This window comes from Halichoeres trimaculatus, unplaced genomic scaffold (genome assembly GCF_033239565.1).
Source record: "Halichoeres trimaculatus isolate MK-OKI-2021-1 unplaced genomic scaffold, fHalTri1.1 fHalTri1_scaffold_22, whole genome shotgun sequence".
Taxonomy (NCBI): domain Eukaryota; kingdom Metazoa; phylum Chordata; class Actinopteri; order Labriformes; family Labridae; genus Halichoeres; species Halichoeres trimaculatus.
The window spans coordinates 20,468,781-20,496,150 of record NW_027437200.1 but is presented as its reverse complement, the minus strand read 5'-3'; the positions used below and the strand labels follow the sequence as shown (position 1 = coordinate 20,496,150).

At 39.9% G+C, this 27,370-nt stretch overlaps 1 protein-coding gene across 1 annotated transcript in view; it reads right to left on the bottom strand.

The window, feature by feature from the left end:
- Positions 1 to 27,370, bottom strand: part of f13a1b (coagulation factor XIII, A1 polypeptide b) — a 70,870-nt gene that overhangs the window by 39,018 nt on the left and 4,482 nt on the right. Inside the window, exon 3 of the mRNA XM_074662282.1 lies at positions 8,508 to 8,641. The gene's annotated coding sequence lies outside the window, so the exon portion shown is untranslated. The remainder of the gene's footprint in view (positions 1 to 8,507; positions 8,642 to 27,370) is intronic.

Genomic DNA, 27,370 nt, shown 5'->3' with positions numbered 1-27,370 from the left:
ATAAAAATAAAGGCAAACATTTAAAAATGATTAATTTAAATCTCCCTACATGGGTTTGAGAGATTTAGGGAAGTTTCTTAAATATTTCTACAGGTTTTTAGATTTTTTAACAACTGTCTAATGATGAGTTCTGGGGGGAGGTGGGAGGTAGTTGACCACCACTGAATAGAATAGAATAGAAAATACTTTATTTATTCCTGAGGGGGAAATTCAGGAGGAGTCACAGCGGTAATCAAGAAAACAAAAGTAAGAAAGTGTATAGAAAGTGTAAAAAGCTCCATAAGAAAATAGATGCTGACAGCTTGTCCATCATTGTCCAGTCAGCCAGCCTCCACCTCCACAGGGTCCAGGACTGAGCTTCTTCAGCAGTCTGTTCAGTCTCTGTCTCCTGGATCCTGTCTGCTCACAGCAGGTGAAGCTCCTCACATGTGGCGTTGGTGTCTGGTGTTAGCTCCGTTAGCATTAAGCTACTCTGCCTTCTGGTATTCCCTCTGTTGCTGGGTTGGCATGGCTAGCTTGTCCATCTTATTGGGGATAGATCTAACGTTCCCAATAACGATGGATGGAAGGACGGGTCCATGTCATCACTTCCTCACCTCCTTCTCCTCACCTTGTGGGAAACATCTGGCCTTGCACCAGTTAGCATTGATTTGCTACAGGCTGCTAACAGCTTATTTCACATAAACAATGCAGCCATGGTTACACGTAGGATCTCCAGACAAACACAGGAGACAAAATAGTAAAAATATCACTGAAGACAAAACCAGTTTGGTGTCCACGACCAACAGATGAGCCATACAAAGTAATGATCCACTCCAAATACAAGGATTATGAAAAAAAGATGAAAAACTTGATCGAGAGAAAAATCAAGAGTCTTAACTCTTCTTGGCTCTCCCTCCCGACATATTTTACTATCCAAAAAAAAACCCCACAAGAATGGCAGCTGTCAATCATTGTTAAATGTGACGTAAAACCTCTTTTTTTAATCTCTTATAACTAATGAAAACGAAACATTTCAGGAAAAAGAGGACTTGAATACAAGGCAGCCAAATGACATCTTCAAATCACCACAACAATCAGACGAGAGAAACATTTCTACCAGGTGTTTTCATTTTTCAAAGTTGGACCACAGCCCATCTGGAATGACTGGGGAGCCGGATTTTTTGGCCCATACTGCAGCCAACCACCAGAGGGAGCAGTTTTTGTGGTGAATCCACTTCCAGCCTAGCAAAATGACGTACATTTCTGACTTTCTGAGTCATTACATATGGAGAAAATTCTAGTTGAACTTCTTGATGTTTGCTGTCTTATAAAACATCTCTTGACTTGGAATAAATGACACCACTTCGCCCTGAGAAATTACAATAATTTTAAATTCATTTCTGATAATTACAAAGTAAGGTGTGATAGGTTAAAGAATTGATTCATAAATATTTTATTTTATACTTAATGTGTTTAGCTCCCCTCTTATGGATAACTGTGTGAAAAGCTGTGGATTGATTATAAGATACTTCAAAATTCAAATATGAAGGTTTACTTTTCAGTCCAAGTAAAAAATGTATAAACACACAGATGTTATTTATTCAGGGACATACTTGAGGAAGGGCATGTTGTGAATCCTGCTGCATGAATAAAGTATTGTATTTTTTATTATACGTGAAAGGGAAAACCACTCATCTTGAAGGTCCGACAAATATTTTCTAAGCTGCCCTCTGACGGAGCGACTGGGCTGAAAAGAAACATATGTAAAAGAGACCTCACGTCTCGTAGCAGCGTCTCTGAAGTAAGAGAAGAGATTTTCAAGAATTTCATCGAGAAATCGTTGCAGAAAACTCAAATTTGCCTTTTTTTTCCTCTCCGTCTCTGACGCTCCCCGCTCTTGGCCTCCTGGGCGCTGTGAGGCGAGTTCAGCTAAAGGTCAGGGAAGAGAAAACGAATGACAAACATTTCTGGTCTTAAGTTAGCATCCTCTGATCAGCTCATTCTGGCCCAGAGGCTGGAATAATGAAAGAATAAAACATAAACTGCAGGAGGAAGATGAAGATGAGGGTATGAACTGTAGGTCAACATGTCATGTGAAGGCCTCCAAACGCCTCCAACGCAAAGATCAACGAACACACAGCTGTTTTGTGTTTCTGTTGTCAAACTCTGTAAAATAACTATGTGAAGGTTTTCTTTGTTGTGATTTTGCCTCCTTGTGGTTTTTGAATTCACTTGCACCTGGTTTACTGTTTATATTTGTTGACATTTTGAAAGTTGCTTTATGTCTTTTTGGTTTTCCTTCAGATCTTTGTGGTTGTTTTGAATCTCCTTAAAGTCTGAGGCGCTCTTTTTGGTGCCTCCCAAAAACTAACAGTAGATGTTTCCTGTCTCATTGGGGTCTTGGGTTCCTACCCTACAAAAAAGTGAAATCTAAGCCGGTATTAATTAATTAATTTTTTCTTAAACATGATTTGTGAGACCTAATATGAGCTATGTTCACCTGAAAACTTGAAGAAAATGTCTAATTTCAAGATACGAAAAGACAGAGTAAAAGAAATCTGCCAAATGGGTCAGTTTCTCGTTTTAGTCCATTCTTATTTCAAGAAACCTGAGAAGGGATTTCTTCTTCTTTTTTTTTTCATTGGCAGAAAACTGCTTTGAGTTTGTCAGCTAAGGAAAGACACCAAAGGTCTTTCTACTTCCTGTTTTTCAAAATTTTTGTAGTAACCTTGAGAAATCTGCTTTTGTTTTACAAACTACTGAGTTGATCTAAAAGAGTGTGGTTGTTTTGCATCTCACCTTTGTCTTTTTGCTTCTCTTAAGTTTTTTTAAAGATGCAGGAATTTCAGTTACTTGTTGGTAAACACAAATTCCAACTTCGCTCTTCCTTCTTGGGTTAGTGTCAGTGTCAGTGTCAGCGTCAGCGCACATCCACAGCCTCCAACTGTAACTATGTGGACACACTTAGCCCAGCATCCACCAGTAGCTTCACATTTCTTCGTGGGAGAGACTCAAGAGCTTCGTCTGTTTGGAGCTTTGTTTCACTTTGGTTGTGTATTCCTTCCTTCGTGTTACTTTTGCTATCATAGCTGCTCTTACTAGCTTCTAGAGCTTAAAACGATTCCTCGAATGATTCGAAGTACTCGATTACAAAAATTACTCGAGTAATTTTCTCCGCCTCGAGGAATCGTTTAATTTTAAAAAAGATCAAAGTGTGGTATTTCAAATAGAGCTGAGGCCATATTAAGAGAGTTTTCAGACCCCTCAAGCTACCTCTTATACAAAGTAGCAACTAGCAACAAATCTAGCTTCTTTTCTGGAGTTTGAAGACTAAGGTGCCATTTGGGTCAGCAACATTTGATGAGATGTACAAGGCACAAAAAATGTGTCAAAGTGTGTTTACAGATTTTGGAGCTACCAAAGCAAGTGCTCTTATTGACATGCTGTATCAGAAACTTCTCTTTCTATAAGAGAAAAAATTTCATTTGAAAAATAACTGCTCTTTAACTAAACAAAAATGTATTTTATCCGATTACTCGATTAATCGATGGGATTTTCAGTCGAATACTCGAATACTAAAATATTCGATAGCTGCGGCTCTACTAGCTTCTTCCACTCGGAAGGGGGTTAAGGCCAACACAGACACTGACACACATGTCCTGCAGACTCTTCCTTCTTTTTAAAACTCATCAAAGTCATTTAATCTCTTTTTTTGTGGTAGGTTTTGTGCCTCTTTTATAGTTTTTAAAATTTTATTTTGTTGTTTTTCTGCATCTCTGACTGAACATCACTTTGTCCATTCCTTTAACTTTATTTAATAAATCTAAACATTGCTTTGTTTTGTTATGTCAAATTATGTCTTTGATGTTTTTTAATGTACCTTAATGGTTGTTTTAAGATGCTGTTTAAGTCAGTTTCTTCAGCATTTGTGACACACTGATCATGTTTCTTTTTTGGCTTTGTTTGTTTTCTGTTTTGTGTATCTTTCTGTGCTCATTGGCTTCATATGTTTTGGATCATGTGAGTATTATTTTGCCTTTATTTACTGATGCAAAAAAAGGAGTTAAGGAAAAGTTAGATGTTAAGATTTTGGGTAACATATGAGTAAAGGTTTTTGTGTGTGTTTGAACTCTCCTTCACTCTTAACATATCTCTGACTGTCGAATGGCATCATGGGAACACGTTTACATCTATCTCCACTCCTGTCAGCTCCTCTCCCTCCTCTCCTCCCACGTCCTCATCCCTCTCCTCTCTCTTTCTCCTCTGTTTCATAGTTTGTCAATTTGAATCCCTTCACACTCTCCATTGGCTTTAGCTCCGCGTAGCCGCCCTGCGCGGATTCTGTCCTCAGCGAGGGTCATGGAGTCAGTGTGGACCATCATATCTGCCCAATTAATCAAAGTAGATCACGTAATCACAGCTGAGAGATTCTCTGAATGCCCGGCAGCAGGGGTCAAAAGTTCAGTGGGGATGAGCGCCCTCTGGTGGTGAGCGCCGAGTCCCATCTGTACACTGTGTACTCTGTGCACCCGCTGTTCTGTGTTTGGCTCATTATTTATTGCATGCAGATGTATACACTGCACATATCCATGCATGCATGAATGTACACCCCGGGCCATGTTTATTTTCATGTATTTGCATCATGCTGGGCCTTTTTTTCATGTCATATTTTTTCCTTTCTGCTGTCTCGTCATGTGTACTGACACACACGTGCACACACACACACACACACAGAGGGACAGCCTGATCCAGCAGATCCTTCAATGCCCGCTCCACCTTATCTGGACCGGATTATATAAGAGTGACAAAAACGAATCGTACAACAAGCGGGGAATTACACGGCTAAAAACTTAATAGGGACACAAAGTGCCACACACACACTCACACACACACACATACACACACTCTGCTACGAGAACAGGAGACTTTCCATGTTACCTCATCTAAACTCCTTACTTTCTAAATCTCCAGATGACAAAAGAACAAGTTGTACCTCGCTTTAGTTCAAAATGTTCAAGTTTCTGTGCAGAGGCATAACCCAAATACCAGGAAACACACACACACACATGTACACACACACCAGTACTCCCCCAGGCTCCCGTAGAATATTCTATTGGAAAACACTTTCGCTCGATACCATTCAATCCCTCGTCCTGGCTGCACATTTGGGCGCGAGAGCTAATCCAGAAAGCCGTCTGGCACCTCGTAACACCTTGGAAACGTTTTCTTTCACCTTTCCTCCGGGATTGTACGGCAGGAACTGTTATTCCATCTTAGCTTTATCTCCATTACCTTCATGAAAGTTTGATGGGCCGGAGGAGAGCAGGAATCACAGCTCAGGGTGGAGGTGTGGAGCGGATTAAAGATTAATTGTGTATGGATAATCAAGTCAATCTTGGAAGGACGGTTTTTCTGCAGCGCTGGTCAAGTGTGCATGGAAAAGCAGGAAGGTGGCCTAAATAACCAGAATACTTTATTACAGAGGACTTCAGAGCTGGATTTGTAGCTTTAAGATGTCCCTAACCAAATTATGGCAGCTGAATAAAGTAAAAAGAGAGAAGACAAGAGGGTAGAAGGAAAGACGGCAAAGCTTGAAAATGAAAACTGCAACTTTAAAGCTCCTGTGAGGAAATTTAGTCAGCAACTAAGGCAACTAAACCAAATAAAATCATCAGTAACAACATGAATGTGGTATCATTAACTGTTTTTTTAAGTAATCTGCCTTTAACTGACTGACTGTTGGTTTGTGCTGATTTTGGCGCCCCCGTGTGGACAAAGCAGATTCTGTTTCCTCCATGTTTAATTTGTGTTTTATTACAAAATACTTGCTCCTGATTCATTTCAACAGTTAATACATCAACAGCCTTACAAATCTTGAATCAGAGGGAACATTTTTTAATATAAGTTATTTTTTGCGGATTATTGTCTCATCTGACGCCTACCCTGCATCAGAAGTTTCAAAGGTTGGTATTTAAGTAAAGAAGTTGTCAATCCTGTCACTGATAGATCCTTTTGTTTTCCTAGTCCACAAAAATACATGAGTATTAATTTCAGCTTGTTTGGCAACCAGATAAAAAGTCTTCACAGTAGCTTTAAATCGGCAAATTTAAAGCACATTAAGAAGCCACGCACAAATTTAAAGAGAGGGTATTCTGGGTTTCCAATTTTTTAAAAATGGAAATTCAGTAACAATGCTGGATGTTCAACCATACGTGTGCTGATTTGTATCCCTCTACTTATTCATATGTTGTAGAAACCCCTGAATATGACTGTAAACTGCTCGAAACTACGGTGGCCTATAGGTGTCAGCTGATTTGCAAAAGTGACAACACAACGGAAGTTAATAGGACAGTTTTCCTAATGGGCACAGAAAAGTTGTGATTCTGAAAGTCAGTTAATGATTGATTTCTTTTATAACTTAAGCTGTGATAGATTTAGCTCTAATGCTAACGTGAATAAAGAAATATAAGTACTATGATGGATATCACAAGGTGACACCCCTACGAAGCTTTATTTATCATAGATGAAGTTTATCATTCACTTAATTCTACAACTTTTCTGTGTCTGTTTGGATAAGTAACCTCTTTTCACTCTTGTTGTGTTGTGGCATTTGCAAATCGTCTGACACCTACCAGCCACCGTACAAAACAGTCCATTCTTACCACAAGATCGTCATGTGACTTGCTGAAATGATGATGTCATCTAACTCTTCTAATTGGTTCATGACACATTTGAGGGGAAGGCCTAAAACGCCAGGGTCTACATCATAAAGCCTCAAGAAGGCTGGCCAATCAGAAAGAGGGGGGTTATGGAGCAGAGTGCCTTAAAGAGACAGCAGCTTGAAAAAAGCCTTTTCAACAGAGACTGAAATACAGATTTTCTAAGACACCAGTGTGAGAAAAATATAGATTTTTGAAATTTTGTAAATTGTTTAGAGCTACTATAAGGGTAACAGAGGGACATAGTAAGATTTTAAAAAGCAGTTTAAACTGTTTAATAATACGTCTGACTATTTCTAGCTGCTCTATCAGAGTCAGTACAGGCTACATGACACTACACTGTTGTTTTGATGCAAAAAGAGCACCATAACCATCAAACCAAAAAAGACGGTCATGTTTGTAAAGTGTCAAAGCCTGCAGCCTGCATGTCGTTGCCTGGGAAGCGCATACAGAAGTGGGCCTTGTGGTTATTGTAGCATTGCTGTGACTCACTTTATGCCCCGAGCTGTTAATGCATATATGCATCCAAGTCTGTCACACTGGGTCTGTTGAGTCTGTTTCACTCCGTGTGAGTCACATGTTTCTGGTTTCAGTCATGTTTGATGAAAACACTTTTATTTCTTGTCTAAAGTTAGATTTGTCTTGGCTGGAGATAAACAACTGCCCGTGCCATCGCAGAGAGAGGAGCTCACAGTGCAGTTTATGCTCTATAGTTTCAATTTACAGCGTATATGTGAGCTGCTGCTAAGCCCCAGACTCCGTGGGCCGTGTAAATCGTTCAACCCTCGCGACTGAGTCATCCCGCATCATAAAAAATGCAAACAGTGGCATATGGTGTGCCAAGCTGCATTAGAGGCAATTCAGAGGCAGCCCATACACTCATAAATCCATATCCATTACTGACATTTCTGTTTGTTTTTTCCAGGGGCAGAGGTCAATAGTTCACATCCCGTCACACAGGAGAAACCCCTCAACATCTGCTTCTGTTGCCATGGCAACTGGCTGCTGCCGCCTGACAGATGAGGAGGGAAAAGAGAAGAAAACTAGAGAGGGGTACAGGTTTTTTTTTTTAAATAGCTGCAGGTGTATTTTAATACGTTTTGACGCCGACTGTAGAGCAGTGACACCCGCTTTGGAGTGGCACTGCAGGTGCTCGCCTCTATCCTCTCACACATCTGGACTCTTCAAAGTGTTTTACACGCGCGTCAAAACACATACAAGTCACCTGTTCCTGAGGGGCGCAAGGTGTCCAAAGGCAGCTCACATTCAACAGGGTGCAGAGGAAATCTACAGAATTTTTGGAAAACAGCTGGAGAGAAGTTGTGTTTTCCAAAGCTTGAGTAAGATCTCATCTTTTGGGAAAGTGATAAAACCATCAAGAGAACTCTCAAAAATAACTCAATACCACAGACGTTTTGCGGATTTTGTAATCTATTATTTAAACCTCATCTCAAAATGTCCAACTCTGATTTTTCTATTCCTCCAGATCCATGTCCAGTCCATCTCCACTCCATCAGAATACGGTAGCTGATAGGTTTCAATTTACGTCGGTCCCTATTTGAAGCATTTGATAACTAACTAAAACTAGAACCATGAATTAATATGATAACCTGTTTGTTATTTAAGAGGGCCTTGTTGACAGCTAATGTTACCTATCTGCAAAGGAGCTTGATATGTTTTGGCTTCATTTTTGAGAAACTGCTTAGCCTTCCATCTTTTTGTGAAGACAAGGCCCTAAACACTGTCATATAGAAAAAGAACCATATTGTTTTTGTTTGTGTTTCTTTTTTATTTTTTTTATTTTACCTTGATCACTTTTCATCCAGGTTCTTTGGCAGGTGCTGGGGCGATGTGGATGTCTGACCAGCTCTTTAAGCTCTTCATTACTTTGGAGGTAGATACAGCTGACTGGTAGTCCTCCAGGCAGACTCTGTTGTTTCCTAAAACACAGAAATGACTGATTAGGATGAAAACATGCCAAATAAAGGTTGCAGGAGTAGATAACAACATATTTTAAGAACTAATTCCCTGGATCTGCACCTTCTGTTATTCAGATTTTATCATATTTGTTGGAGACTTCTATCATTTAAGCTCTAGTTCTGCTTTTTGCTCACTAAAAGACTGTGTAAAATGTTAAAATGTAATTAAATACAGCTCCCCCACTTAAAATACTTCAGGTTGCAATAAATGTAAACATATTGTAAAGATAGCATTTTAAACTATGTTTTGTACAGTGTCCTGTGCCTTAAAATAAAAAGTATCATAATATAAAATCAACTCCAACAAGTGCAGGTGGGAAAAAAAGCTTTTAAATGACAGTAAAATTAGTAATTAAATACTTTTCAGCATTGGTTTCCTTTTATAATCCAAGTACAGCATCAAGAAAACTAAAAAAGCAGTCATACTTTCAACACAACGGTGATAAATGAGGGTAAACACATAAAAAATGGTCATTAACACATCACAAAGCATCATACAACTGCTATTTTAGCTTGCTAGCGGGCTAACCGCTAGCGCGCTAATCGCTAGCGCGCTAACGCTAACCGCTAGCATACTGTTGACAATCCTTATCGAGTTTTCGCCAAAAACGCCAATTAAATCAAACTTACTTCGATGTAAAACTTATTCAAGGAGGTGTGTAGTGAAGTAGAAAGCAGATATTTGGATTAAAACGCGAGACTCATCAACTAGCGATAGCTAACTCTTAGCACAACATCAGTTAGCTACTAGATATTGCTCCTGAGGGTTTGAGGAGACCTGCACTGATTAATTAGGAGGAAATTCCTGGAAGAAACTTTCACAACAGATCAAAAATGACTCATTTTTAAATACCTTGAGGTTTATTTTGTGTTTTAATAATGCTAAAGTGGCACGTGACTGTTTTATTCCTGAAACAGCAGGTAGGCATAAATGAAAAATAAGCTGCAGTGCATCATGTTACAGGTGAGCTACACATTCCTTGTTTGTTTCCTACCTGCACATGTAAAAGGAAACAGAAGTAAACCAGCTTGCTTTCAGCACATGTAGTTGTAACATCAATTTTAAATGCAACTGCGTTGTTTCATCAAAAGAACAGTGACCTGGATTTAACCTGGCACACAGCCCCAACAGAGAAATCTGTAAGGAAGGCAGGATTACATTCAGGGAGAACATTTAACCCTGTTAGCAACAACAAATTATCTTTGCCTTCTGCTTTAACAGGTGTTAACCTGTGTTAAACACTTCATTATCAGAAATTTGCCTGCTTGGGAGGCACACACACAAATGCACACACATACATAACACTAATGGAGCTGTTAGAGTGTTTTATATTCATCACTGAAGTGTCAGTTCAATTAAAAAATAAAGATGACATGAGATGAAAAAAAGTACAACAAATCCAATTTTCTTTCTTTTATTAAAAGCACAGCAGATACAAAAAAGTCATAGTTAAAATCTAAAATCTCTTAGATTTAGTTTTTCAATTTATTTTCATTTTTTTTATGTCTCTTGTAAAGAAATATTAGCTTCTCTCCACTGGAAAACAAATTGAGCAATTACACAAATTACTACTTAAATGAGCTGTTTGCAGATTTTTTTTCTTCCTCTCACAAACTGCATCCAAATGTGAAATTAATTCCCCTAAATCTGTTTTCAAATTAACAAGAGGGTTAATGCAGGGCTATTAGGAGAGAGTTTTTTTTTTTCCCAGCATCACATTAATTTAATTTCATGTTTAACAGTACACACAGGAGATGGGAATAATAACAATAATAATGATGATGACAGTAAAAAAAAAAAGAAGAAAAAGGCAGCAATTAGCGAGCTCAGTTGTAGTTCTGATTGAGTGATGAATTATTCATGAAATCAGAGATAACAAGAATGAAGGGATCAGCGTGTACAGCGAGGAGGGGTCCGTATAAAGATGGGAAACACTGCTGCATTTTCCTAGAGGACACACACTCACTGGTCTGCTGCTGCTAAGGGGATAAAACTGGGAACATCAGGTACTTTTTACTACTTTTAATACAAAATTTTATCTGATTATTTCTTTAAATGTCTCTTAGTCCAGGAATTTAATGTTAAATTTAGGCAATTTATTTGTCAGATTTTTTTTTTTTTTTTTAATTTACTTATGCTGTTACTATTTTTTTTACTTTATACTACATTTAAATACAACCGTATACCACCAAATATCTATTTTTAACTGTTTGAAGAAAATACCACCACTAAAGAAAACTAACATATGAGAATTATACATCTTATTGCATGCTACAGCTTGTTAATTTTTTATTGATTGCTGAAATATTCAAACCGTTTTACAGGCTACTTAGTGAAGTGGAATGCTAAGGGTGATTGCTTTGAATTTCTCTGTTAAATGCACGTTAGAGAAGTTTCTTTTTATAAATAACTAAATGTTTTTTCTCCTTTTCATTCAGCAGCCTTCATCAGGAAAATAAGAAAACCAGAAATTATGAACACCACCATCAACATGGGCAGATCATCCCCTGAAACAGGCAGGGTCTAGGACCCAGCAGGCTCAGCGTGGCCGGGTCCCTGTGCGCGGTGCATTCACAGTTCACAGGCATCTCGACCTAAATGCGATGTGACGGGAGAACCTTTACTGAAACAAACGGGAATATAGTATCAGGGAAGGCTGACCGAGCTGTGAACCGAGGCCCTAACACAGAGCAAATTAACATCAGCAGAAATAGCTCAGCATTTTCAGATCGCTTATGTGCCAGGCTGCAAATGCATCAAGCGCTGTCAGGTCATTTTAGCCTGCAGATATCGTACCAAAACAGGTCGATTTGAGGGAAGGGGAACTGTCCTCGAACTCTGACCCCCAGCTGGACCGGCTCCTGAGGTGCTTCTGCTTTGTGTCCTGGGGGCGATCATCTCCGGGGCCTGAGCTTTCAGCCGCCCTCCCGTCCATCATGAGATCTCTTTCGTGGCGTCTTGGCAGAGCTGAGTCGTCTAATGATGCTATCTTTGCCACACAGCCGGGCTGGCTGGCAGAGCAGAGGAGAAAGGCCGGCCCCGGTGAATGCGGTTTCATTTCTAAGGCCACCAAAGGGCTTTTGTGTGCATCAGTTTATGGATCGTTGTTGTGCAAGGTCAACTCCTCAGACACATGACAGTGATGCACAGCTGTCAGAGCAGATCTTCTGTTTCTGACTTACTGACAGTCCATCATAGGCCAGATGTCAGTTGGGGGGCTGAAGCAGCAGCTGTACCAGTCTGCCTGGTGGTTGTGTGAAAAGAAAAACGACAAAAAACATCTGTACTAAAAAAAAGTGTACTCAAATAACCCTTTTTTCGACATCATTCATGATCTAATAGAGGTGTGAGTATGCAGAGACTCTGCCAACTGCCTGTTTTTTCCTGGTTTGTTGTAATGTGACTTGAATTTCAAGAACAAGCTAAAACTATAGAACAGAATAAAAATAGAATAGAAAATACTTTATTTAACCCTGAGGGGAAATTCAGGAGGAACGAGCTTCTTCAGCAGTCTGTTCAGTCTCTGTCTCCTGGATCCTGTCTGCTCACAGCAGGTGAAGCTCATCCAATGTGGCGTTGGTGTCTTGTGTTAGCTCCATTAGCCGTGTCTGTGAATGGCATGGTATTCCCTTTGTTGCTGGGTTAGCATGGCTAGCTTCTCTATCTTATTGGAGATAGATCTTACATTCTCAATAACGATGGATGGAAGGACAGGTCCATGTCGTCACTTCTTAGCTCACACCCGAAAACCAGCACGTCATCCTCACCTCATTCTCCTCACCTTGTGGGTAACATCCGGCCTTGCACCAGTTAGCACTGACATGCTACAAGCTGCTAACAGCTTGTAGTTTGGTTAGTTTGGTTTTCACGGCCAACAAATGAGCCGTACAAAGTAATGACCCACTGCAAATACAAAGACAAAAAAAAAAGAAATGAAAAAAATTGACAAGAAATGAAACCAACAGGGCGGCGCCAAGAAAGGGTTTTTAAAGAAGCAACATCCATTGTTAAGAAAATGAAGCCAGTGCTTAAGTCGCAAAAACTGCAGTTCCTCAAATGCCCACTAGAGGCTGGCTCCAAAAATCAATGAATTCCCATTGAAGTCATGTTACAGTGAAGTTTTTTCAAGCAAAATTACAAGTATGTAATCTTTTACAACAGAATATAGCTTTTGAGAACATGCATCATTTTTTTCACCCACAACACAGTTAAGAATTACGCGAAAGCCAATTTTTTTTTACAATCAAGCAGCTTTTTTGATTTACAAGTGGGCCTCTCGTAGCTGTTAGAGCATCAGCTCTCAAAGCCAGAGTCTGGATTAGCCACTGTAACCACTTTTGTAGAGTGAAAAATGATAGGCCATCAAGAAAAACATCAGAAACACTCCAAACTGAAAAACGTCAAAGAATTCAGCTCAAGACTTGAAGTCTTGTATGAAGTGTCAGGCATTAAATAAAATCATTAATCTTTTGAATAAGGTCTTATGAAAATTTTGGTGATGAAATCTCCTTTCCACTTCTGTTTTGCGCTCTTATCTTTGAGTCCAGCGTTTCATCTTTCCTTCCTCATTTCTCTCCTAAGCTCTTTTCCAATCCTCCTCAGGCCAACTGAACAAGCTGAATTTCTAATCCACGGACGTTTAACTTCACCCAAAAACAGAAATTACATCCTGATATTTCAATCCCTTCTGCCCTCTGTGCCTTCTGCCGTGGAGGATTTGATGTCAAAGCTCCAGAGTTCTCCAAAGGCCTCAACATGCAAAGGCTTTTTATTAAGACCGGCAATTTCAGCGACACAAACTCTGCTGTTTTTGGAAAGCGTAATACTGAAATGAACCCAAAAATAGAGAAGGGAGGACGTGCAGAGGAGGAAAACTCCACGAGGGGAGGGGTGAGAGTGAGTCACCCGCCTCCCCTCACTGTTTCACAGCCCATTAGGTCAGAGCGGAGCGGGGAGCGCGGCTCTCAGCCTGCTGGTGTAATATTGGTGAGGACACAACTGAGGGAAGGACCGGGGAGGTTTTTAAAAGCCTGTGATGTTCGCTGTGTGGGTGAGGTGAGATGTCATTTCCTCTCACTGCCTGAGAGCGCCGTCACACTGATATAAAAACATGCAGCTCCTCAGCAGCTGCTGAAGGGTGGAGGGATGAGGAGGATGAAGAGCTGGTATTAATAGAAACTAACTGTGAGAGTTTAGAGCATAGATAGTGACAGAGAAAACGGTTCTAATTCAAACATTTCTTTATTAACATGTTTTTGCAGTTAGTCTCTGTGCTGTTTGTTTGGCGCTTAAAGCTCCTGTAAGAAGTTTTAAACACGTCATGAAACACTGAAATTTAAAGTGAAAGTGACTCTCTCTGACCAACAAAACCAAAAAGAATCATCAACCAGACGCTCAATTTATTTAACGCCATTTACAGTTAATATAACTGCTAACACATGGTGGGTGTGGGGTTAGCATGCTAAGAAAAGAAAATCCACAATGATGAAACATTCAACATATTTTTTTTGGCAACTTTTCTAATGCATTTACTAAATAAGATCAACGAAGACTTTGTCCACAGGGGGCGCCAAAGTAACGCCAACCTAAAGTTTCTCATACTAGCTTTAAGATATTTTTTTTCTTTTTTTTACTCACAACCCTAAAAATAAGCTGTCTAATGAAAACGTATCATCAATGGCTAATGATTAACATAAAGAAGAGTTTTGTTATTGTTCCCCTTGAGATGTTTGGGAACTGTAATTTTGCCACTAAATTGTAAACAATCAAAAAATACCCTTTAAGGGAGCAGAAAATTTCAGGAATCGTGCCAAATATGTAAAATTGCTGGTCACAGCATGGCAATTGGTATCGGTACTCAACAGTACCAATTTTTGGTACTTTTGTGTGTTTATGTGGTAAAAAATATCAATTTGTTTAACAATAAAATGTAAATTCTTTTATATATAACATACCGTATTTTTCGCACCATAAGGCGCACCTAAAAGCCTTCAGTTTTCTCAAAAGCCGACAGTGCGCCTTATGATCCGTTGTGCCTAATATATGGATCGATATTGATTAATCATGCCTACTGTAGTCAGGGGGCAGGGGGGGGTCGTCAGAGTAACAGCGGTAAGCAGTAAGAACCTGTAAAGAGGAATTCTGCTAAGTGCTAACATTAGCTCACAGGCTGGCCCGGGCTTCTTCTCTTGTTTACTGTCAGAGCAACACAGCGCCCCCCAAAGGTCTGGCATTTGAACTGATCTCTGGAAACGGCTTTTGTGGACGGCAGAAACGGCTTCGTCTTTACGGCGCACTTTTTTGAAAACAGCACAGATAATAGTTGGATAGGAAAATGTGCGGCTCCGTGTGGATGTAGCCTGAGTTTGACTGACTTATTGACTGTTTTGTTGACATTCCCTTTGGCGCAGCTCCATCTAGTGGATGCATAACGCAACCCCAGTCAGAACTGTAGCTTCTACTCTATGCGCCTTGCAATGTGGTGCGCCCTATATATGAAAACAGGCCATTCATTGAAGGTGCGCCTCATATTCAGAAGCGCCTTGTAGTGCGGAAAATACGGTATACATTTTTCCACATATAACCTTTTAATGCTGTGTTCATGCCCAGCATGGAAAATCACCCACTCTTTCTCTCCCTCATAGTCACAAGGATGCGTTTAGGTACCTAAACAAACATGGTACCTTTTGATTTTACGTGAATCAGAAGCCAGTAGTTTTGACAGCATTCCGTCGATACCTGTAAAAGTACCTAAATCGGTACTCATCCCTACTTGTCATGCCTTCTACTTAAACCCAACACCACTCATTTTAGCAACCAAACATCTACCACTTGACTTTTATAGACACTAAAGAAGTTAAGGTCAAAAGTTGGGGTAAGGTCAAAAATTGTTAAAATTTGTAAACTTGTAAAGAGATAAGCTAAATGAGCAGTGTAGCTGGTTGGATAGTGGCTATTAGCCAAAAAGCTAAAGGTCCAATGCAACTATTTTTTACCACATCAACTAAAAATCAAGCCCAGTTTCCACTAAGTGGTCCAGTATGGATCAGGATAGTCTGGTATAGGTTGGATTGGTAAAGCCTGAGCAGCTACATGATAGCGTTACTGCATAACATCCCACTCCCCCTTTGTGATTGGCATTCAACCAATCAAAAGGACAGTGTTTCTAGCTCCCCCTTCTGGGGTCAGATCAGTATGTCAGGCATCCCAATGTAGAGGTACCAAAAAGTGTAGGAAGTGGGACTTTGTCGGTAATTTGGGGACCTGTCCCTGATTCAGTCAAAGGAAACACCACGAAATGGGAGTTGTACCGAGAAGGACCAAACTGAACCGCTTGGTGAAAACAGAGATTGAGTCAATGTTTCCAATATGGCTACCACAGTTTTTTGATATTAGATCCCAGCCTGGGTCTATGTTTTGTATGGGTTGTAGTTTTCAAAGTATGCCTCAGGTGGACGACCCAGGGACTGCAGATATTTTGTGGTTGAACCAGTCGAAGTTGCAGCTTCTCTTATGAAAAAAAAACAAAACAAAAAAAGGACACATAAAGTTTTGTGAGATGTGGACAAAGTCTACAAAGTCTTTCTCTAACTGTGTTTCAGCACAGTGCTCCAGGACTCTAACTTTGACCTGATCCTTGCGGTGCTCCCTTGATGTGATCATATTTGCATCTCCTTCCTCCTTCCTCACCTCTGACTGTCTCCGGGGGGATTTCTTCATCTCTCCTAAACCTATGGTGTTTGAGCTGATACACATGTGACCCTTTACCCCCCCCTCCCATTTTTGTCCCGTGCCTTTAAGAAAAACATCCTCTCAGGGTCCTCTCAAACCTCCTCTCTGCACATTAGTATTATCTGAGGTGAGAGGACACCTGAGAACCAGAGGAGCCAGACTCCGGTCAGGGGGTGTGACTTAAACCCGATTCCTCATCGCCCATGACTTCTTTTCACACTTCAATCCCGATTGCGAGGGCGACCCCGGGTCAAGTGCTCGGAGAGGGGACACTGAGCATGCTCATAGCCCAGCTTTATGGGTCATATCTCCCTCCCCGAGGGCGAACACACACATAACAGAACGCATGAGGGCCTCGACGTCCACACTCCATGAGGACGGGCAGATGTGAACGCATGAATCCACAAACGTACCCCATCCACACATTATCAGATTAGATTAAACAACAGCATATAGGGAGGAACATATAGTATGACACACACACACACACACACACACACACACACGGTGATCGAGTGCATGTGACAGTTTCTGAGCCATATGTTACAGCTAATATAGGAACATACAGTGTGTGCGTGATAACAGAAAAACACTTGAAGCTGTGTGAACATGTTAAAAAAACACATCTGGCGTTGTCACGGATACAAATACTCACACACTGATGAGACGTAGGAGCAGCTCTCAACAACCCCCCAACACACACACACACACAGCGCAGTGGGTGTCTGCGTGTCGACATGCAGAGGATGCAGAGAGAACCCAAACATGCCAGGAGGGATCAACCTCCTCGGACCCTCAGGTAAGAGGAGCAGGACCAGGAGGGTGGCAGACCTGAGTGTGGGCACCGTGGGGGAGAGGCCAGTGGGGGGGAGGGGCTCACACACGCACAAAGTGACAGACAGCGCCTCAACGCTTGTTGTTTGGGTTTCTATTCAGCGGAACTTCTCTCACATGGAAAAAGATAGATAGATAGATAGATAGATAGATAGATAGATAGATAGATAGATAGATAGATAGATAGATAGATAGATAGATAGATAGATAGATAGATGTAACCATGGCCGCATTGTGTACATGTGAAATCAGCTGTTAGCAGCCTGTAGCATGTCAATGCTAACTAGTGCAAGGCCAGATGTTTCCCCACAAGGTGAGGAGAAGAAGGTGAGGACGACGTGCTGATGCCAAGGTGAGAGCTAAGAAGTGACGACATGGACCTGTCCTTCCATCTAACCTTATTGGGAACGTAAGATCTATCTCCAATAAGATGGACGAGCTAGCTGTGCTAACCCAGCAACAGAGGGAATACCAGAAGGCAGAGTAGCATCATGCTATTCACAGACATGGCTAACAGAGTTAACACCAGACACCAACGCCAGCTGTCAGCATCTATTTTCTTATGGACCTTTTTGCACTTTCTATTCACTTTCTTACTTTTGTTTTCTTGATCCTCCTGAATTTCCCCTTGGGGTAAAAAAGTATTTTCTATTCTATTCTATTCTATTCTACATAAAAAAATCACAAGAAAAAATATTTTATGTTGCATGACAAAGATTCACAAATCCAAAAATATTTCAAGACAAGGGAAAAAAATTACGAAATTTGAAAATATTTCTTAAAACTTAAGGAAAACCAAAGATGATATAAATATTTCATCAAAACATTAATAATTTCTACAAAAATAGAAATCATTTAGGACATGTGAGCATTTTCTTCTGTTTGCATATTTGGGGTTAGGGGTTAGGGTTGTCAAATTTTTACTTTTTTTCTACATTTGGTACAATGTTTATTGATTTTAGTTTAGAAATGTATTTTGACCCACAGGCTGAAGATAAAAACGGAACTTGTTTTACTTTTTTTGTTGGGGAACAAAAAGTGAGTGAGTGTCTGACCAGATTCTCAGGTTGCCTAAATCATGGTCCTTTGTGAATTATTTTGTTGCTCCACAAACTTTACTAACACTAAAGACAAAGTCAGAAACCACGTTCCATTATGAAGTTTTGTTCTCACAAAACCAAAAGTGTGAAAGTCAGGTTTTAGAGCTTAGGAAGAAATCTATTGTAGGGATTTATTCATTTTATTTATCGTCTTATCACTAAGACGATTACTGCTGTTCAGTGAAAGAAGGGAAGAGTGGAAATTGTGGAATCTCTGGAAAAAAAAACACCCAACAAACCAATTCCCACTAACAGTAAAATCCAGCACTCAAAGCCCAAAAACAGTGAGACAAGCCTCTGATCTTCCTCTTCATTCATTTTATCGCAGAGCTTACTTTCGTAATTGAAGAACTTCATCTGAACTCTGTGCCCTTGTTGTTCATGCAGCTCGGGGGACTTTTACGTCTGCTGCGGAGAACTCTTCTTTAACCTCTTGAACTTCTGAACCCTTTTTATAATCAGCCCAGAAACGTCAAATATGCTCGCTGTCAACAGGGCTGCACTCGTAATCTCTCTGAAGGGTAAACACTGAGGTGATGTAAAACTTGCATCAGAATTTCTTTATAAAAATACTTTGTTTTCTCTTATTGGACGGGCATGAGTTCAAAACGTTTCCTGTACAGTGCTTCATTAAACACTGGAGTGAAATAATTCATGAAGTCTGTTTGAACAAGAATAAGTTCTGAGGTCGGTTGAGTCCAGTACTGGGTGATACTCCAGTTTAACAACTCCGGGAACAAAATCTGGGTTTCATAATTTAATCTGAAAAAAGTGGATTAAATTTCTTTACTTAGTCTTGTAAATCCTCTTTCATAATATTTTGAATATTTTTAATCAAGTAAAGAAAAGTCACATTCTGTCTTGGCTTTATCTCTATAAAGTTAAAAGTTAGGGCCTGTGTCCACTGACAGTTCTGCCTGCAACTTCAGTTTCTGGGCACTTCTCAAAGAAACTTACAATTGCTATGCTATAAAAGTTGACTGTGGTACTTTGACACCTCTACTTTTTTATTTTTTATTTTTTGAAAAGCTCGAGTTGTTAATTTCTCCTCTGTATGGACCTCTAACATTGTCGCTGACAAAGTTGTTAGTGTACACAGGCCCTTACTTGAATATGACTTAATGTCTAAGACTTAAAGCTCCCTTGAGTTTTTTTTTGTAGCTAATAATGGAACAGACTAAAACTAGTATTGTTGCCTCTCTATCACATATTAAAATAAACAATACCATTAACTTTGAGATGATCACTTTCTAAATTATTATTTTTAGTGTCTAGAATTTCTGCTGGGGGTGTAGGTGTCAGAGGAAGGGACTGCACAACCAAGAAACTATCCTTCTACATTAAAATACCTACAACTTAAACTCTTCATGTGATATATGACAGTGATAAATATGAAAGTGATAAAGACGTACTGTTTTGTCCACAGGGGGCGCCAGAATCAGCAAAAATGAAAACTCTATGTTTTTTTTCTTTTTTGGTCTTTTATCAAACAAACCTTCCACAAAATAAATTTGAAGAACTTTATGAAATACCATACTTTATTTTATTCGATCAGGCTTTTTATAGAAAGTTACTCCTTTACAAAAAAAACAAAAAACAAAACAAAAAAAACCAAGAAATTTGCTCTAAGGAACATTGTTTGGATCATGGGTTGCCAAACATAGACTGTAAAAGAAAAACTGGACGTCAATTTGCTTGGCTCGAGGTGAGGTCTCCACAAAAACTGCTCCCCCTGGTGGCTGACTGCAGTATAGGTCAAAATATCCATCTCCCCAGTCATTCCAGATGGGCTGTGGTCAAACTTAAAAAAATTAACACACCTGGCAGAAATGTTTCTCATGTCTCATTGTTGTGGAGATTTGAAGATATTATTTGACTGTCTTGTACTAAAGTTCTCTTTATTTGTTTTCATTTGTTTTCATTTGTTATAAGAGGTTAAAATCAAGGTTTTACGTCATGTTTAACAATAATTGACAGCTGCTGCTCTTGTGTATTTTTTGGGGGGAATTGTAAATTGTCAGGTGGCCTCAGATGCAGACTCAACAGCTGCCAATGGTGGCACCTGTGACAGGGGGCTGTGGGCTGTGCCCCCCTGGTGGGCCCCAAAGGTGTTGCAAGTAGGCTGCCAAATCATGTCCAAAATATTATGATTTTGTGGGAGGAGGAGATGTAGTTTTGTATAAATAAAAACTTACAGAATAATGTTTTACATGTACCGTATTTATGGGGTTGGAGAATTTTTGAGACTTAAAAGTGAACCCTGAGTTGGAAAACCTTGGAAACCACTGATTAAGATGTTTCAACTTATTTTTATTCTAATAACACTTTAACTTGTTCTTTAATCTTGGGTCGAGATCATTTTAAGCAAGCTTTAAAAAAAACTCAGCAGCATCAATAATAGAGCGATCAACATGTCGTACACAGCGTATGAGGCTACAGCCTTTTAGTCTTGTCGCTCCAAATGGATTTCACTGTTTCTGCATGTAGCTGGCACACTGATGAATAATTTACAGAGGTAATTAGGTGATTGTAGCTGCTGTAAGCCTCTGGAGACGGAGGAAACTGTCGGAACAATGAGTTTATCAGAGAGGAACATCATTAGATCATCGACAAACAAGCCTCGTCTTTCTGATTTGGTGTGTTTAGGCTGAATTCCAGCTTCATAAAAGAACAACTGTAGTCCAGTAGATAATAAACCTCAGGCAAAAATCATAATTTACTCTGTGTGGGAGCCTGTGAGTGTCTTTCAGCTCCTCTCGTGTCACGTTTGTGTGAGTGTGCACACTTCATGGAAGTGGCCGACTGTCCCCGAGCTGTTGTGATATCACTGTCCTGATGCCATTTGAGTTTTTTTCATTTCGTTATCTCCACCAGAACCGCGGCTCATGAATACGGTCAGGATGTGTGTCACGAGGGAACAATGGGCTTGGTGGAGCGATGCCCTGCTGATGAACCAGGACAGGCCAATGCTCTGTGACCTGGATAGAGGAGATATTACAAAAGGGTCACGGTGTCAGCTGCATCACACATGCAATGAAAATAAGACATAAATAAGCTGCACGCACATGCGGAGTTAGCACATGCAGAGTTAGCACATGCAGGCCGTGGCGTGCGTCATGCATGTTGTGCTTCTCAAGGCTTCGTGTTTGTGCGCGGGTTAAAAGTGCAGCGTTGATCTCCTGACGGGGGAGGAGAGCATGTAAATATGACCTTGTTAATGGTGTTGCTGAGTGGTTCATCTTTGCAGCTTAACACACAAGCAGAGTGTGAGGTCACACAGCTGCTGAGGTAGGAAACCCAGAGGTCAGGTCGACCAGGTCCGGAGATTTGGATGTGAAAAGACGGAAGAACAAGTGAGAGTTCATGTCCTATGTCAGAGAAGTGCTGCAGCGTCTCTGTGTTTGAATGCTACATGCTAACCCTGGGTAAAGGTTGTTCACTTGGTGTTTTATGCTGTCGTCCAAAGAGCAGGAAGGTTCATTTATAGATCCATTCACAGTGGATGCGTGGGTAAGGTGCTAACAAGTCTATAGAGATTAAAAGTTAGACACTAACGCATAACTCCTCAAATCTGCAGTTCCTCAAGAGCCAACGATTCTGGCTCTAAAAGAAATCCTTGCTATGACCGATGTGAAAATGACGAGATTTTCAGCAGAATTTAAAGTGTTCAAGTGTCGTCTACATGGTAACATTTTGGCTGCTTGGTTAGGTTTTGGATACATAATCTAGAATTGGATACATTTTCAGGTTTTGGATACATCGTCAATTTTGGCTAATTTTTCAGTTTTGGCTATATGATTCAAATTTGGCATCACTTTTACGGTTTGGCTACATGGTCAAGTTTTGTCTACCTGGTAAGATTTGTCTGCTTGTTCAGGTTTAGGATGCATTATTGGGAAATGGCAAAACTTCAGGTCTTGGCTTCATTGACAGATTTTGGCCAATTTTTCAGTTTTGGCTACGTGATCCAAATTTAGCACTGCTTTTGAGTTTTGGCTACATGGTCAGGTGTCATCTACGTGGTAACATTGTAGCTGCTTGGTCAGGTTTTAGATACGTAATTCAGAATTGGAAACATTTTTAGGATTTTGCCACATAGTCTAGTTTTGACTTTATGGTTTAAATTTAGCTACCTCGTTAAGTTTTGGCTCAATTATCCAAATTTAATAACATGTTCAGGTTTACTACATATTTTAGGATTTGGATATGTGATCCAAATTTGTCTTACGTAATCAGAGTTCGGCTTAAGAAAACAGTTTCAGATACATGGTCAATTTTGGCTAATTTTTAAGTTTTGGCTGTATGGCCAAGTGTCTTCTTTTGGCTGCTTAGTTAGGTTTAGGATACATAATTAGGAAATGGCTACATTTACAGCTTTTTGCTACATGAGCAGATTTTGGCTAATTTTTAGTTTTAGCTTTGTGATCCAAATGTAGCATTGTGTTTAAGTTTTGGCTATATGGTCAAGCATTGTCTGCATAGTGAAATTTTGGCTGCTTGGTTAGGTCTTAGGAACATTATCAGGTTTTGGCTACGTCATGCAAATTTGGTATCAGAGTCGGGCTTTGAGAAATGGTTTTAGATACATTAACAGATTTTGGCTACTGTCTCAGTTTTGGCTTAGTGCTCCAAATTTGTCTTCACTTTTAAGTTTTGTCTACATGGCTCTGTGTCATCTAGATGTTAAAATTTTGGCTGCTTAGTTAGGTTTTGGATACGTGATCAGGAATTGGGTTCATTTTAAGGTTTTAACTACATGGTCAGATTTAAGCTACTTTGTCAGTTTCCACTTTGTGATTCAAATTTGGCATCACTTATAAGTTTTGCGTCAAATTTTGTCTCCATGTTAAGAATAAATAATCCGGTAACGGCTACATTTTCAGGTTTTGGCTACATGGTCTGGTTTTGACTTTATGATCCAAATTTAGCCAATTCGTTAAGTTTTGGCTCAATTATCCAAATTTGTTAACATGATCAGGTTTTGATTATATTTATAGTCACATTCCAAATTTGGCTTACGTGATCAGAGTTGGGCTTGGAGAAATGATTTCAGCTACATGACTTGGTTTTGACCACTCGGTAAGATTTTGGGTACATGATCTGTTTATGCTGTGTGATCTAAATTTAACCACATGGTCAAGTTTTGGCTACGTCATCCAATTTTGGTATTACTTTTAAGTTTGGTCTTTATAGTCGAGTGTCGTCTACATGGCAAAATTTTGGCTGCTTGGTCAGGTTGAAGACACATAATCCGGAAGTGCTGTTTCAGATTTTGCCAACATGGTCAGGTTTTGACGTTATGATCCAAAGTTAGCTACAATGTTAAGCTTTGGCTTCATGGTCCAAGTTTGGTTACGTAATGAGAATTGGGCTCAGTTACATGGTTCAGTTTTGACTACTTGGTAAGATTTTAGTGTCATGATCTGTTTACGCTGTGCAATCTAAATTTGGCCACATGGTCAGGTTTTAGCTACGTGATCAGATGGTTACTCCCCATATATATCCTATCTCATATCAGATACCCAGTGTAAAGACTGTTTTAGCAAAAGTGAACTCTTAGAGACACGGTCTAACCAGGAAAACCAACTTTTTTTTTGCTGTTCTTACAGAGTTTGGGAGATCCTTGGTTTCTTCTTATAACAAATTAAGGCTTTATATTCCTCGTCCTCTATATTTCAGCTGTTACGCGGTAACTGCAAAGGGTGAGAGTATGGTGGGGGAGAAGTATTGTATCCTTCATGTGCTCATTTGTCTGTATTTTCAAGAAGTGGCTTTAAAGCAGCCAAAGATAAAAATAAAAGGCCAATAAATGTCTTCACCGATGGAGGAGGAGGGATTGAATCAGTCCAGATCTGCTTTCCTCCAGCCTGGAGGCTGACATGAAGGTCGCCCTGTTTCTTCTGGGCATGTTGGTACATTAGCATTTTTATGTTGTGTAGTTTCTGTGTTGTATTTTCTTGAAGTGGATGAGGAGATGCTCTGGATCAAGGGAACCCTCAACTGTGGACAGGTGTGTCATGAGCTAACACAAGCTCCCGTGCACAGATGTTTCCCTATCCGCCTGTATATCTGTGACCTTTAAGGCCTGATTCTTTCTCAGCTCTGTTATCTCCTCCTCTCCCCTCTGGTCGTTTCTGCTGAGCCGAGAAGACTGAGAAGAACGTGTCCGAGGGATGTGGAAGAAAACCCAGGACCGTGGTGAGGTGTGATGGTGTGAAGTCCGTCGGGACTTTGAGCATGAGGGAGGAAGGCCTGACGTAGGAGAGGAAGAGTCAGAAAAAGATGAGAAACCCTGGAGGTCACTGAAGGTGCAACTGCATTTGCTCTCTGGCGTGTGAGAAGCCACATGCATGATGGGAAATAATCTGATCACGGAGGCATTCATCGTGTTGCATGTTCCACACGGAGGTGAACGCGTTCAGAGACAACCCAAGATGATCCATCCCCATCCTCTGGCAGATCTCCTCTTCTTCTCACTCTCCTCCTTCACCGTGTAGCTCCGCCCCCTCACATCGCCTCAGTCCTGGCCCTGAACCGGCCCTGGTGTGGCACAGCGTCACTGTGCAGCGATACTGAGGGAGGTCGCCGTGCGGTCACTGCGCAAAGCCTGGTCGCATTGTGACTCGGAGCTGCAGAATGTGCCATGGTGCATTAGCGCGCTGCCGCATCGCTGAGCACGAGGCACAGAGAGAGGGAGGAAGAGGAGGAAGGAGGAAGACTGAGGAGGAGGAGCTAAGGGATGGCGTAAGAAGCCAAACGATGGGAGCGTAGGAGAGAGCCAGAAGAAGAGCCAGAGCATCAGCGCTGACACAGAGTACTGTGGCAGAGTTCAGAGTCCCAGAGGCGCTGGAGGGTCCCTGTAAGGTCTCTGTAAGGTCTCTGTAAGGTGGTTCATCAAATATGGAGGCCTGTTGAGGCCAAATGTTCACTCTGAGTTCCCTCTTCTCTTTCTTTTTCTCTCTGTTTGACTCTTTCCTCCATTTTTCATCTAATTCCCAATCCTCTTTTCTTCCCTATGACGGCAAAGAAAACTGACTTTACTGTTTGTTAAAAAGCAGCTCGGTTCATAAAATGACAAAATTTTCAAGAAAAAATGGCACTACATATAAAAAAATCATAAATAAAGTAAAAAAATCAAGTGTTTTGACTTTGTTTGACTAGACTTTATGAGGGTTTTGATTTTTTTGATTACCACAACAAACCAAAAACAGTTTTAATATCCCAGTTTGAGTTAAAGTCAACGATCCCTGGAGCTGGATTTCGTCATCAGAAAAGTGTTTACTAGTAGAAAAGAGAATTATAGCCAGAGAAAAATAAACAAAACAGTCAAGATTTTAAGAATTAAGTCATATGTTATAAGATTGTTTCGTGACGAGACTAAAGTCAAGTTTTCTGGATAAAAGTTGTAATTTTTTCATCACGTTTCGGGTTTAAAGTCATGATTTGTAGAGATAGAAGCCATAATGTTTCGAGATTCAAGTCAAAGTGTTTAGAAAAAAAAATGGCAATGTTTCGTAATTGTAGCCTCACATTTCTAGATTGAAGTTTAATAACAAGATTAAAGATGTTTCAAAATTAACGCCAAAGTTTTCTGGACAAAAGTTGTAAGGTTTTGATAATTTTTGAGTTTGAAGTCATGATGTTAAGAGATAAAACTCATGTTTGACGATTCAAGTCAAAGTTTTAGAAAAAAAAAATTGGAAAAGTTTGGAGGTTGTAGTCTTACTTTTTCTATATTAAAGTTAAATTAAAAGATTGAAGTCATGATGTGAGGAGATTAAAGCCAAAGTTTTCTAGATGTAGTGTTAAGACAATAGAGTTGTAATGTTTAAAATGTAAGTCTCACTGGCCGTTTACACGACAACCGTTTTAGGGTGAAACGCAAAAGTTTTGAAAACGACCTCCAGAGTGGGATTTTTCTGAAACACTGCCGACACCTTTGCCAGTAACGGGTTTTGCCTACATCGTCGTTTTTTGACTGTATGATCCAAACCTAGCTACATTAGTAGGTTATGGCTACATGATCCAAATTTGATAACATGGTCAGATTTTGACAACATTTTTCAGAGATGGGCTTAGAGAAACAGTTTCAGACACATGGTCTATTTTGGCAGCACTTTCAAGTTTTTCGTACATGGTCAACTTTTGTCTACATGGTAAAATTTGGGCTGCTTGGTTAGATTTAGGATACATAAACCGAAAATGGATACATTTTCAGGTTTTGGCTACATGATCAAAATTTGGCCTCACTTTTAGTAACAGTTAGCTAACATTTTCAGTGGAAACACTGATGTCACACTCTGCTTTGTGCCAGCACATACAACAGAAGAACATTACCGTTGTTACGATCGTCGCAGACTCCCGTGTTGTTCTTGTGCAGCTCAATCTGCTGAATCTGCTGACCATCTTTATCACAAAATGAGCATCTGTTGCTCCACTTCTGCTCTTAGCATTCATAAATACATCGGCCCGACTCTACTTCAGTGGAGATCTACCAAAAGCCGCTCTAGAACAAGACAGTTATAGCACCACCTACAGACCTGGCATGCTTACTACAGCTTTTTCGTGTAAATGTAGATTTTTTTTTTTACTGCGTTTTCAGTTAAAACATTGTTGTATAAAAGGGGCCTCAGTTTTCTAGATTAAAATTAAGGTGTTTAGAGGTTAAAGTTGTACTTTTTGAGACTAAACGTTGATGTTACCAGATTAAAGTCAGATTATTTAGTGATTAAATGTTGTGATGTTACAAGATTAGAGTAAAAAGCTTAAGTTGTAAAGATTTGTGATTATTTGTCATGGTATCACCAAATTTAAGTTATGTAAAATTTTAGATGTACGTTACAAGAATAAAAGTTTTAATATTCACTGAGTAACATAAAATTTTCTGAAATCATAATTATCATGCATTTTACTAATTCTCTATTGAAACATAAAAGCTGATATTTTTATCACAGAAAATTGAAATTAAGAGTCAAGATTCCTAAAAACATTAAAACTAAACAAAACAACAAAAGATAATTTGAT